Here is a 12,508-nt window from a genome sequence, read left to right as displayed (position 1 = left end):
ATATGGTCAATCTTAGAGAATGTCCCATGAGCTGATAAGAACAACGTACATTTAATGGTTTTGGTGTAGAATGTCCTGTAAATGTCAGGCCCATTCGTTCTAGAGTTCTGTTTAAGTCGATTATTTGTTTGTTAATTTTCTGTTTGGAGGCTCTGCCCTGTGCTGTCAGTGGAGTGAAGTCTCCGGCTATTATGGTGTTGTTGTTTACCATTTTGTTTAGATCAAGTAGAGTTTTCTTTATGAATCTGGGTTCACCTAAATTGGGTGCATACATATTTAGAGTTATTATATCTTCTTGATTAACTGTACCCTTTACCATCATATAGTGACCCTCTTTCTCTTTCATTAATTTTGTTGATTTAAAGACTAAGTTATCTGAAATCAAAACCGCCATGCCAGCCTTCTTTTGGCTTCTGTTTGCTTGAAATATTGGTTTCTACCCCTTCACCTTTAGTCTGAATGCATCCTTGCAGGTTAGATGTATTTCCTGAAGAGAGCAGATACTTGGTTTGTATTTTTTTTTTATCCATTCAGCCAACCTATGTCTCTTGAGTGAGGAGTTAATGCCATTCACATTTATTGAGAGAAGTGATAAGTAGGGAAAATTTTTGTTCATCCTTATTGGTTCAACATTGTTGCTTTGTTTTTTCTCCAGAGCCATTGTGGTATCTGGATTTTGATCTTTAGTTTTTTGAGTGGTTTTATATCCACGAGTGCTTATTGTTCTGATCTGTGTGTAACTCTGGTTTGAGTACTTCTTGGATGGCTGGTCTTGTCTTGGTGAATTTCCTCAGTCTTTGCTTATCTGAGAAGGTCTTTATTTCTCATTCATATACAAAACTTAGTTTTTGCAAGGTACAAGATTCCAGGTTGGGCATTATTCTATTTTAGAAGAGTGAGAATGGGACCCCAGTCTTTTCTTGCTTGTAAGGTTTCAGTTGAGAAGTCTGGCATTATTCGGATGTGCTTTCCTTTGTATGTTACTTGTTTCTTTTGCCTTACATCTTGTAGAAAGGCCTCTTTCTACAAGACGTAAGTGGATACTTTGGACAGTGTGAACCTGCATGTTGTGGTGTCTTCCTGTTTGCAGTGAATTTCCCAGGGGTCCTTTGAGCATCTTATACCAGGATATCTAGATTTTTTGCAAGGCCTAGGAAATTTTCTTCTATTATATCTTCAAATGACTTATCCAACTTCTGCATATTTTCTCCTTTACCTTCAGGTGTATGCATAACTCTCATGTTAGGCTTTTTCACATAATCCCACCTTTCTTGTATGCTTTGCTCTTTTCTCTTATTTCTCTGCTCTATCTTATGACTGACTTTTTTAGTTGGAAGGTGTTATCTTCAATCCCTGAAATTCTTTCTTCTGTTTGATCTACCCTGTCCTTGAGACTTTCCACTTTGTTTTATAGTTCCTTGAATGAATTCTTCACTTCCAGAAGTTTGGTTTTATTTTTCCTTCCATTTCAATTTCTTTAGTGTATTTGCAAGCCTGGATTTTGTGTGTGTTTGTGTCTGTGTTTTCTTTGTGTTGGTTATACACTTTTTCTTGCGTATCATTTCTTACAATCCATGTTCAAAATTCTTCTGTCATTTTAGTGTTCTGAGGTTGGTTAATGACCATTGCAAGAGAGCTTGTTTCCTCTTTGGAGGTGTGTTTTCAATTTGATTCTTCATAATTCCCAAGTTCTTTTGCTGTGTCTTTTTCATCTGGATTAGCCATTTCTTCCCACATTTCAGTTTTTGTTTTGAAAGTAACATGTCCTGTTTAGGCTCTGTTACAGTAGATGCTGTAGGAGCAAGGCAGATCGCACCTGTTACCTACCAGCTTGGATATGTTTGGTTTTATGGTTGCTTGATATGCTGTTAGGGGGTGTCACTGCTGGTAGGAGCCACTAATATGTTATTCAGGGTTCTTTTACCACAGTTGGGAGGCTATTCCTGATGGGACTGGTACTTTGGGAGCCTGCTTTGGCCTGTTGCCATGACTTTTGTTCCCTGACCACAGACCCCACTGTTGGTAGCTGACTTGAGGCAGAAATCCAACCCCAGAGTTATGATCCCACTTCATGACCTAAACCAGTCTCACCAGCAATGTCACTGGGCTGTCAAGTATTGATCTGTGCCAAGGCTCCACAGATTCACACTAGTCCCAGAGGGAAAATTTCTTTTCTTATCTCACCCTTCCTGCAGGGGTGGAGCCTACCACATTCAGTGTTAAAGATGCTGGTTAAGGGGAGGGAGTGGTGCCCCAGTCCACTCAGCACCCCAGCGCCTTTAAGTCCCACAGGCCTTAGCCTCCCATGACTAGGGAAGTATTCATAATTCACCCCTCAAAATGGGCTTGGCTAGTTGACCATAGGTTGTTCAAGGGTGGACCTTGTCACGAGAGTCCCTGGGCTGGGGGAAGGGAACTGCCTGACACTGTGTCACACCGCAGTGGCTGGGTTGTGGACCATAAAAATGGTGACTGCCCACCTGCAAAGCGCTAGCACTGGGGACAACTGTTCAGGAGTTGGCAGGTGCCGGATTGGGGAGCTGAGTCATTAGGATGCCCCATTTTCTCTTTTATGTCATCCTCCCACAATCTCATGCCTGTCTAGCAGGAGCTCTCACTCTTTCTGACCCACCCTGAGTGAGCCTATTTGCTCACAGTGGTTTCCAGGTTACAGTCCCCTATTAGTGTTCACTTCCATTGATCTGGTCCCGCTGAGTGCCAGAGGTAAATTACCTGTCTCCTAACTATCTCCAGCCGTAGCTCAGACCAGTCCCTCCAATGCAGTCCTGGCACAGAGCTCCGGGGAGTTCAAGATGCTTCCCAATATTGTCTCCTCTCCACAGAGCTCATGCCACCTACTGAAATTTTGCACCAACTTCAGACAGGTCCATATCTGAGTGGGTGTGCAGGTCAGTGGGGAAGCAAGACGTTCTCCTGTGGGTATGATCTCACTGCACTCCCTGTCCAGGCAGGCCCAGCTGTCCCACCCTCTATTCTCTATTGTTTGTCTCACACTCTCCAGATTTCATGATCCTATATCCCATTCACATTTTATTTTCCTGTGTTGTGTGTCCCACACTAATTCTCTACCAATTCCCAAAGCTGTTATTGCAGGAGAGTGATCCACTCGTGTGTAGAAGATTGAGATCAATGCCTCTTTTTTGGGAGCAGGAATTCAGGAGGTCAGCTTTACTCTGCCACCTTTGTCTCCCAGTTTGAGAGATTCTTAACAGGTTTAGGGAACAACAAAGTTTTGATTTAACCAGAGTAAAGAGGCCCTTCTCAGAAGACATTGTGAGTACAGTCATTGGAATGACAGACACTATTTAAGAGAATATAGTGGATGATTTTAGAGTTTAAGAGGCCACAGAGGGGGGAATAAATGAGGTAGGGTACAAATAAGTACAAAATCATTTTATGTATGGACAATGACTAGATCGCTAGTCACAGATTTAGGGAAAGAATAGGAATGGTGAGTCTTTGAAATTGACACCTGTAAAAGGGCACATTTTGGAATGTGAGTATATAAGTGTGCTCTAAGTGCTCACTTCAGGGTGTCAGCAGTTCAAGAAGGTCCCCATCAATCTTCTGTAGATGTTCATTCTACCCAAAATATACCATCCTCTCTCTCTAGCCACCTTGGTGCTTAGTTCATGTGTGTCTTTATAAAGTGACTACGTTGGTTTGGATAGAGTCAATGCATGTGCTTAGTAACATGAACTTGGCCTCACCAAGGCTAATTTGGTGAATGCCCAACCTCCCAATAGGGAAACCCTCTCATGTGGTATCATTCACTGAGAGAATGAGCCACCCACTGAGGTAGGCTGATTATCTTGGACTCTTCTATGCTATAAGGGGCAACAATTTATTCTCCATCTTATGAGCACATAGTTTAGCCTTTGAATTTGACAACTTGTATATGTGCTTTTCTGGGCAATAGCAGTCTTTAAGAACCTCTACTGTTCTACCATTCATGGGCATACATGGCACCTGGCCCATAAGATTCTATTGAATGTGTTCTCTGAACAGCAGCAGAAAGGAACATGGGCAATGGGTTTATTTCCTTGGAAACCACTGGTCTTATATTCAGCATCACCTAGAAATATCTGTCTTGATAGAACAGTTGAAAGGCATGGTAAAAGTTGACTTAGGATCCATCTGGGAAAAGCATTCTACACAGTATTTTTCTATAGGCTACAGTATATGAAATTAATCTATGACAAACATGCGGTTGTGTCTTCTTCATGCTTGGTCTTACTAGCAAAAAATAGATGCTCTGATCTCATTATTATGTAAAATAATGCACCTAAAATATTTTTTGCTTTCTAGTTCTGTGACCTTGGGTTGATGAGTTGATAAATCCTAATGTTGAAAAGAGAAACACATACTCAATTCACATAAATCACAGAGCTGGATCTAATTGATTGGTGTCTGAAACTCTCCCCAGTCATTTAGTGTTTACCATGCTGCTAAACTAGAAGATTGCAAACAAGGTCACTACAATTGTATTTTCTATTATTTTGAATCTCCCTGGGTAAAGTCAATTGTTCTCGCCCTGAGGGTAAGGAGCACCCACTCTTTGAGATCCAGATGATTCCATATTTCCTGGTCCAGTCTCTAATAAATGAAAAGAAAAAAATATCACCACATCAATTCAATAGAAAAAAATAATTCAGCTCTAACAGAAATAAATTTTGGGTTTACACCACTAGGTTTTAAAGAAATTTACCTATCCAAAATTGTGACAGATGTTAAAGGGAACTTGAAATATGTGGTGAAAGAAGGCAGTCACATTATTCACTTAGTGTTTGTATTTAGCCATAGAAGCAGGGTCTATGGTGTTTATATTTTATGTTGATTTTTTCACCCCCCAAATACCACATGAAAGATGTTGGGGGTGGGTTTTGATCTTATGTTTGATATATGAGTATGGCCAAATCGATATCATTACTGAATTACTTGAAATATTTCTTAAATTCTCTTGTGACTTGTTAGGCCCATGTATTAACAACATGTTTTTAATCTCTAGTATTTGGGGGTTTTCCAGATATCTTTTTGTTATTGATTTGTTTAACTCCGTTGTGGTTGGAGATTATACCATCTACAATTTCTGATCTTTTAAATTTGTTAGTTTATTTTAGGGCCCCAAACGAATCTATCTTGGTGAAAGTTCTCTGTGATGTTAAGAGGAATGTGAAATCTGTTGTTCGATGAAGAAATTTATAGATGTGAATTAGATCCAGTTAGTTGATGATGCTATTCAATCCAGTTATGTCCTTATTGATTTTCTGCCTGTTATATCTGTCAATTATCTATGAATTACTGATATGAGGGTCATGAATTGTCCAACTTTATTGGTAGATTTATCTATTTCTTTTTGCAGTTGTACATGTTTTTGCCTCATTTCTTTTGACACTCTTTTGTCAGTTACATACACATTAAGGACTGTTGCGTACTGTTTGGGAATGGGCTATCATTATGTCTTCTTTTATCCCTGATAATTTTCCTTAACCTGAAGTTGACTTGGTTTGAAATTAATAAAGCTACTGATAAAGACTTCTGTTGATTAGTGTTACTATGATGTATATTTTTCCCAGCATTTACATTCTATTTGTGTTTTTAGTTTAATATTCATATGAGTTTCTTCTAGATAAGTAGTTTGGTTATTTTTTTATTTTAAAATATTAAGAAATTTCAAGTGTTTTTGTTAGCTGGATACATTGCATAATGCTTAAGTCATTGCATAATGCTGAAGTCAGTTAAGTCATTAAGTCACTGACTTAATGTTTTAATCATTGCATAATGCTACTGTGTCCATCAAAAGAATAGTGTTCATTATAAGTAATAGGCAATTTTTTTTAGCTCTCATCACCTCCCACTCACATCCCTTGCAAACATGTGGAATCAAGCTACATGCCTATCAAGGACACTGGATTCCAACGTACTTGGCATCTCTTTGTGCCCATGTGTATTCATCATTTAGTTCTCACTTAGTGAGAACATGTGGTGTTGGTTTTTCCATTCTTGAGATTATCCACTTCGGATAACAATCTACAGTTCCATTGAAGTTGTTGGAAAACATTTCATTCTTTCTATGGCTGAGTAGTACTCCATGGTGTGTGTGATTGTGTGTATGTGTGTGTGTGTGCATGTGTGTAAATCACCTTTTCTTTATCCACTCATGAATTGATGGGTGCTTAGTCTGACCCCACATCTTTGCACATGTGAATTGTGGTGTGATAAACATTCAAGTGCCGGTGTCTTTTGATAAAATGACGTCATTTCCTTTTAGGAGATACCCAGTAGTGGGATTACTGGATAGAATGGTTAATCTACATTTATTTCCTTAAGGAATCACCAAACTATTTTCCATAGAAGTTATACTAATCTATAGTCCCTCCAACAGTGTATAAGCATTTCTTTCTTCTTGTATCCATGCTAGCATCTCTTCTTTTTTGACTTTTTAGTAATGGCCATTGTGACGGGGGTAGGTGGTATTTCATTGTACTTTTAATTTGCATTTCCCTGATAAGTAGTGATGTTGAACATTTTTTCACATATTTGTTGGCCTTTTATTTTCGTATTTTGAAAATCTTCTATTCATGTATTTTGCTCACTTTTCGATGGGGTTGTTTGTTATTTTCTTCCTGATTCATTTGAGTTCTTTGTAGATTATGTATATTGGCCCTTTGTCAGATATATAGGTTGCAAATAGTTTCTCCCAATCTTTAAGTTGTCTATTTACTGTTGATTATCTCCCTCATTGTGCAGAAGGGTTTTAACTTATTTAAGTCCCATTAATTTATTTTTTTGTTGTTGCTGTATTTGCCCTTTGGGTCTTAGTCATACATTCTTTCCATAGAATGATATTTATGAGACTTTTTCCTAGGTTTTCTTCTAGAATTTTTATGGTTTTATGCCTTACTTACCTTTAATTCTTTTATCTTCCATGAATTAATTTTTTATATGGGGAGATATAGGGTCCTGTCTCATTCTTCTGAATATGGGGAGATATAGGGTCCTGTCTCATTCTTCTGAATATGGCTATCCAGTTTTTCCCAGCACAATTCATTGAATAGGGATTTCTTTCCCCAGTGTTATGTTGTTGCCTTCTTTAAAGATCAGTTTTTCATAGCTACATGGTTTTATTTCTTGGTTGTCTGTTCTGTTACATTGGACTATGTCTATATTTTTATACCTTATACGAGTCCCATGCTGTTTTGGTTACTAAAGCCTTGTAGTATAATTTGAAGTCAGGTAATATGATACCTCTGTTTGTTCTTTTTCTTTAAGATTGCTTTGGCTATTTGGGCTCTTTTTTGGTTCCAAATGAAGATTAGACTTGTTGTTTTCTAGATCTGTGACATATGACATTGGTATTTGATGGAGATTGTGTTGAATCTGTAATTACTTTTGGGAGTATGGACATTTTAATGATGTATATTCTACCAGTTCATTAGTCTGAAATATTTTTCCATTTGTTTGTGTCATCTATGGTTTCTTCCATCTGTTCTTTGTAGTTCTCCTTATAAAGATGTTTCATCTCCTAGCTCTTTTATTTTCTTTGTAGCTATTGTGAATGGTGTTGATTCTTTGATTTGACTCTCAGCTTGACTGTTACTGGTATATAGCAATGCTACTGGTTTGAGTACATTGATTTTATGTCCTGAGATTTTGCTGAATTTATTTTTCAATTCCAGGAGCCTCTTTGTGAAGTCGTAGGGATTTTCCAGATAAAAGATTCTCCATCAAATACCAAATCAGTGAAAAGTGGTAATTTGACCTCTGTTTCCCAATTTGGATGCCAATATTTTGTTCTCTTGACTGACTGTTCTTGCTATCACTTATAATACTATACCGAATAGAAGTTATGACAGTGGACACCTCTGTCTTATTCTAGTGTTAGGGGAATGCTTTCAACTTTTCCCCATTAAGTTTGTAGGATTGTAAATTTGTCATATATGGCTTATATAAGTTTGAAGTATGTTCCTTCTATGCCTAGTTTGTTGAGGGTTTTTTAATCATGAAAGTGTACAGGATTTTATTGAATGTGTTTTCTGGATCTATGGACATGATCATATGATCTTTGTTTAATTCTGTTTCTGTAGTGAATCATGTGTATTGATTTGTGTATGATGAACCATCCTTGCATCTCTGGTATGAAACCCACTTTAGCATGGTGAATTATCTTTTCAATGTGCTACTGCATTTGGTTTGCTAGAATTTTCTTTAGAATTTTTGCATCTGTGTTCATAAGGGATGTTGGTCTATAGTGTTCTTTTTATGTGTGTCCTTTTCTGACTTTGGTATCAAGGTGATACTATTTTCATAGAATGTTAGGGAGTATCACTTCTAGATGCTATGGAATAATTTCTGTGGGGTAGATCCTAGTTTTCTTTATAAATCTGAAATAATTCAACCATGAATACCTCTGGTCCTGGGCTTTTTTGTTGGGAGACTTTTTATCATTGCTTCATTCTCATGGCTCATCATTGTTCTGTTCAGTATTTCTGTTTCTTCTTGATTTAAGTTTGGGAGGTTGTGTGTTTCCATAAATTGACCCATTTCCTTTAGGTTTTCTTGTTTGTGTGCTTAGAGGTGTTTGTAGTATTCATGGATGATATTTTATATCTCTGTGGTGTTGGTTGTAATGTCTCCTTTTTCATTTCTGATTGAGATTATTGGAGTCTTTTCTATTTCTGTCTAACATGGTTAGATGTGGTTAGCTGTCTATCAAATTTTTATATAGTCAAAGAACAAACTTCTTGTTTCATTAATCCTTTGTATTGTATTTTGGTTCCTATTTTTTTATAGTTCTGCTCTAACTTTTATTATTTCTTTTCTTCTGCTGGATTTGTGTTTGATTTCTTCTTCCTTTTCAAATTCCTTGAGATGTGACTTTAGGTTGTTAATGTGTGATCTTTCTGTCTTTTCCTTAAGACACTTAAGGCTATGGATTTTTCCCTTAGTACTGCTTTTGCTGTATTCCATACATTTTGAAACCTTGTGTCCACTATTTTGTTCAGTTTAAGGAATCTTTTGTTTTGTATCTTAATTTCATTATTAACCCAAGGCTCATTCAGCAACAGGTTGTTTAATTTCCATGATTTTGTGTAGATTTGAGACTTCCTCATGTCGAACAGTACCTTGTTGTTCTATTTTTCCTGTGGTTCTATTGTTTTCTTACAGTTGTGAGATTTAACACATGTATATTTTTATACTAGTGAGTAGTCTTTTGTGATGTTCCTTGATGTTCCAATGTTGAGCATGTCTTATAGGACAGGTCTAGTAGTGTCGAATTTCCCTAGCATTTGCTTGTCTGCAAAAGTCTTTATTTCTCTGTAATTTATAATACTTATTTTTGTAGTTCATAAATTTTGGGGCTGGCAGTTTTCCTGTTTAAGAAGATTGAAAATGGGCCCCAATCATTTCTCACTTACAAAGTTTATGCTGAGAAATATGCTGCTAGCCTGATGGGTTTTTCTATGTAGGTTCGTAATTGCTTCTATTTTTATTTATTTATTTTTTATTTCAGCATATTATGGGGGTACAAAATTTTAGATTTCAAATAATGCCCTTGTCCCGCCTCCCCCCACAAGTCTGAGCTTCAAGCGTGACCATCCCCCAGACAGTGCACATCTCACTCATTATGTATACTTTCAGGGATCATTTCTATAGTCCGTAGTTGCTTCTATCTTGAAGCTTGTAGAATTTCTCTTTCATGTGGCTTTTCCCAGGTTGATGACTATGTGTCTTGGAAATGTTGTATTTTTTACGAATCTCCCTGGTGTTCAATGGCCACCTTGTATCTGGATATCTGAATCTCTAGGGATATCTGGGAATATTTTTCTCAATAATTCTCTCAAACAGGTTTTTCATGATTTCTCTTTTTCTCTTGCAGGGACATCTGCAGCTTTTATATTGCTTTGTTTTACATCATTGCATAGTTCTGTGATTATTCATTCTTTTTTATTCTTTTTTTTTTCTGAATCTTTGACTGGAATAGTTCAAAATCCTAGCTTCAGGCTCTAAAATTCTTCTGCTTGGTCTTACCTGTCATTAAAGTTTTCTGCTATAATTTCAAATTCCCTAAAAGACTCTTTCATTTTCTTCAGTTCTGTTGTAACCTTTCTTATGTTGTCTATCTCTTTAATGATTTTTAATTTTTTTTTTTTTACTCATGTCCTAAATGTCTTTTGTTGTTGTTGTTGTTGTTTCTTTGTGTTCAATCTCATTCATCTTATTTGTCATCCATATTCTGAATTCCATTTCTGAACTTTTAGCAATTTCTTTTTGGTTGGTGCCTGTTGCTGTAGACCGATTGTGATCCTTGGGGGGGGTGTCAAACTAGCTTGTTTTCCATGTTGCCATCATCCTTTTTCTGGTTTCTTTTAATCTGAAAACCTCTCTAAGCACAATACACATAATTTGGTGAAGAATATCTCTTCTTTGCTGGGAACTCTTTTACTTAGTTATAAGAAGGAGGGGTCCCTAAATGGTACTTTTGTGGCCTACTCCAAAAGAGTGACCTGGCAGGAGAGGGGCAGATGAACTTAGAGCCTCTGATGTAGCTGTTCTTTATTGTCACATTTTCTTGTGCTTTTCAAAGTCCAAGCCAGTGTTGGAGGATCTTCATGCAGAGTTGGGTGGATTGTTCTCCAAGTCACTATTAGAAGCTTGGGTGTGAGGCTGGTTAAGTCCCTCTCCAGGTAGGTAGGTGTTGTTGGAGACTACTCTGCCTCTGTTTCCCTGTGATGTTAGCAATGGTAGCTGGGTGATGCTATCTAGGATGTGGTCATAGGTGGAAAATCAGTAGGAGTTTCCTCCACTCACGTCCAGGGACTATAGCAACATGTGGCTATTGAATTCATAGCCAATCATTGTACCATTGGGGCAGGTCCATTTAGACAGTATGTGGGAGCTCTGGAATTGGGGCCACAGGGACAGACCCCCTGGATAGGGCTCTCTCCCTATGCAGATACAACTGAGGAAGTTGCTGTCCTCTTGTTTTTCCCCACATTTTAATACCTCCTCCAGGAACCTCCTGATCTTGCCAAGTGGATCAGACAACTTATCTCCCTCTCCTTCACTCTGTCTCCCATTGCTTCTCAGATGATTTAAAATGCACTCTCCAAGAAGGTCCATCCATAGGTGGCATATGTGGTGTGCTTCTAATACACCATCTTAGCACCTTCCCCTCCCTTAAGGCTTATTTCTTGATAACAGGTCTCTGACAGTCTTTCAATTATATTTTCACCATAGATATTTAAAGTGATTATTCATATAGCAGAATCAATATCTAGTAAATTTGTTAATTTCCATCTTGCCCCTGATTTTGTTTTGTTTTGTTTACTGTGTTCTTTTTCTCTGTTTTTATTTGTTTCTTTTGTCTTGTTATTTTTTTTTTAATTTTTTATTTTTTCACATTATGGGGGTATAAATATTGTTAGGGTTACATATATTGCCCCTGCCATTCCTCCCCATGCCCACCCCCCCTTACCAAAACATCAAGCATGTCCTACTCTCAAGTGGTGCTCATTGCATTATTTTGTAAGTATAAATTCTTCCCCTCCTTCCCCCTCCCATTTGCCCACCACCCGATAAAAGTTTGTTTGTTTGTTTTTTCCTTTTTTTTTTTTTTTTGACCTTTGGATTACATTGTATATCTTAGCCTTTCCCTTGGAAGGTTTAGATGTATTCCCTCTCCCCCCCCCACTATGCTCACCACAACCCTAAGATGTGTATCTCCCTCTCCCCCAAACCCTAGTGGGCACTATCCCCATTTGAGCATCATAGTTTTAATCAGTCAGTACCAATTTGATGGTGAGTAGATGTGGAGCCCATGTTATTTTTTTAAATAGGTACCCTTGGTGAATAACTTAACCTTCTCTAAGGGTGGGCTTTCTTCTCTGAAAAATAATATCTAGAGTGCCTATATCTTTGAGAATTATCATGAGGTTTCACCCAAGGAATACAAGCAAAGCAGTCTGCACAGGAACTGGCATAAAGCATCCATTAGAATCCTGAACAACATCTGCCATAATAACTACATACTGGGATCAAGATTTCCCACACAAAACAGTATGCTTACTGATAAAAATCTCATAGAATCACAGTTAGTACACCTTCAGCAATATCCATCTCAGGTGGGGATTGGAGAATAATGGTTTAGGAATAAAGTCACAGTGGATAGAGTTCAGTGTCACAGTGCACAGTGACAGTGCAGGCAAGAAGACCTGCAAAGAGAGGTGACTCAACACATTTCATGAGCTAAACAAAAAAGTCATCACACCACCATGGTAAAAAATAAAGGTTCTCATTACTCCAGACAGTGTGATTTGATAATCACTATGAAAAAGTGGGAACTCCATAGGTCCATCCTATGTATTTTTGAATGTGAATTTATTCTGAAATTTTGTTGCATCTGCATTTTTTAGTATATTTGAATGTTGGGATTATATAACTTTTATTGGGATTTAGGAGTTTCCAGAACCTGAAGATATAAAAC

This window comes from Microcebus murinus, chromosome 13 (genome assembly GCF_040939455.1).
Source record: "Microcebus murinus isolate Inina chromosome 13, M.murinus_Inina_mat1.0, whole genome shotgun sequence".
Classification (NCBI taxonomy): Eukaryota; Metazoa; Chordata; class Mammalia; order Primates; family Cheirogaleidae; genus Microcebus; species Microcebus murinus.
Note: the sequence above shows the minus strand (reverse complement) of the source record.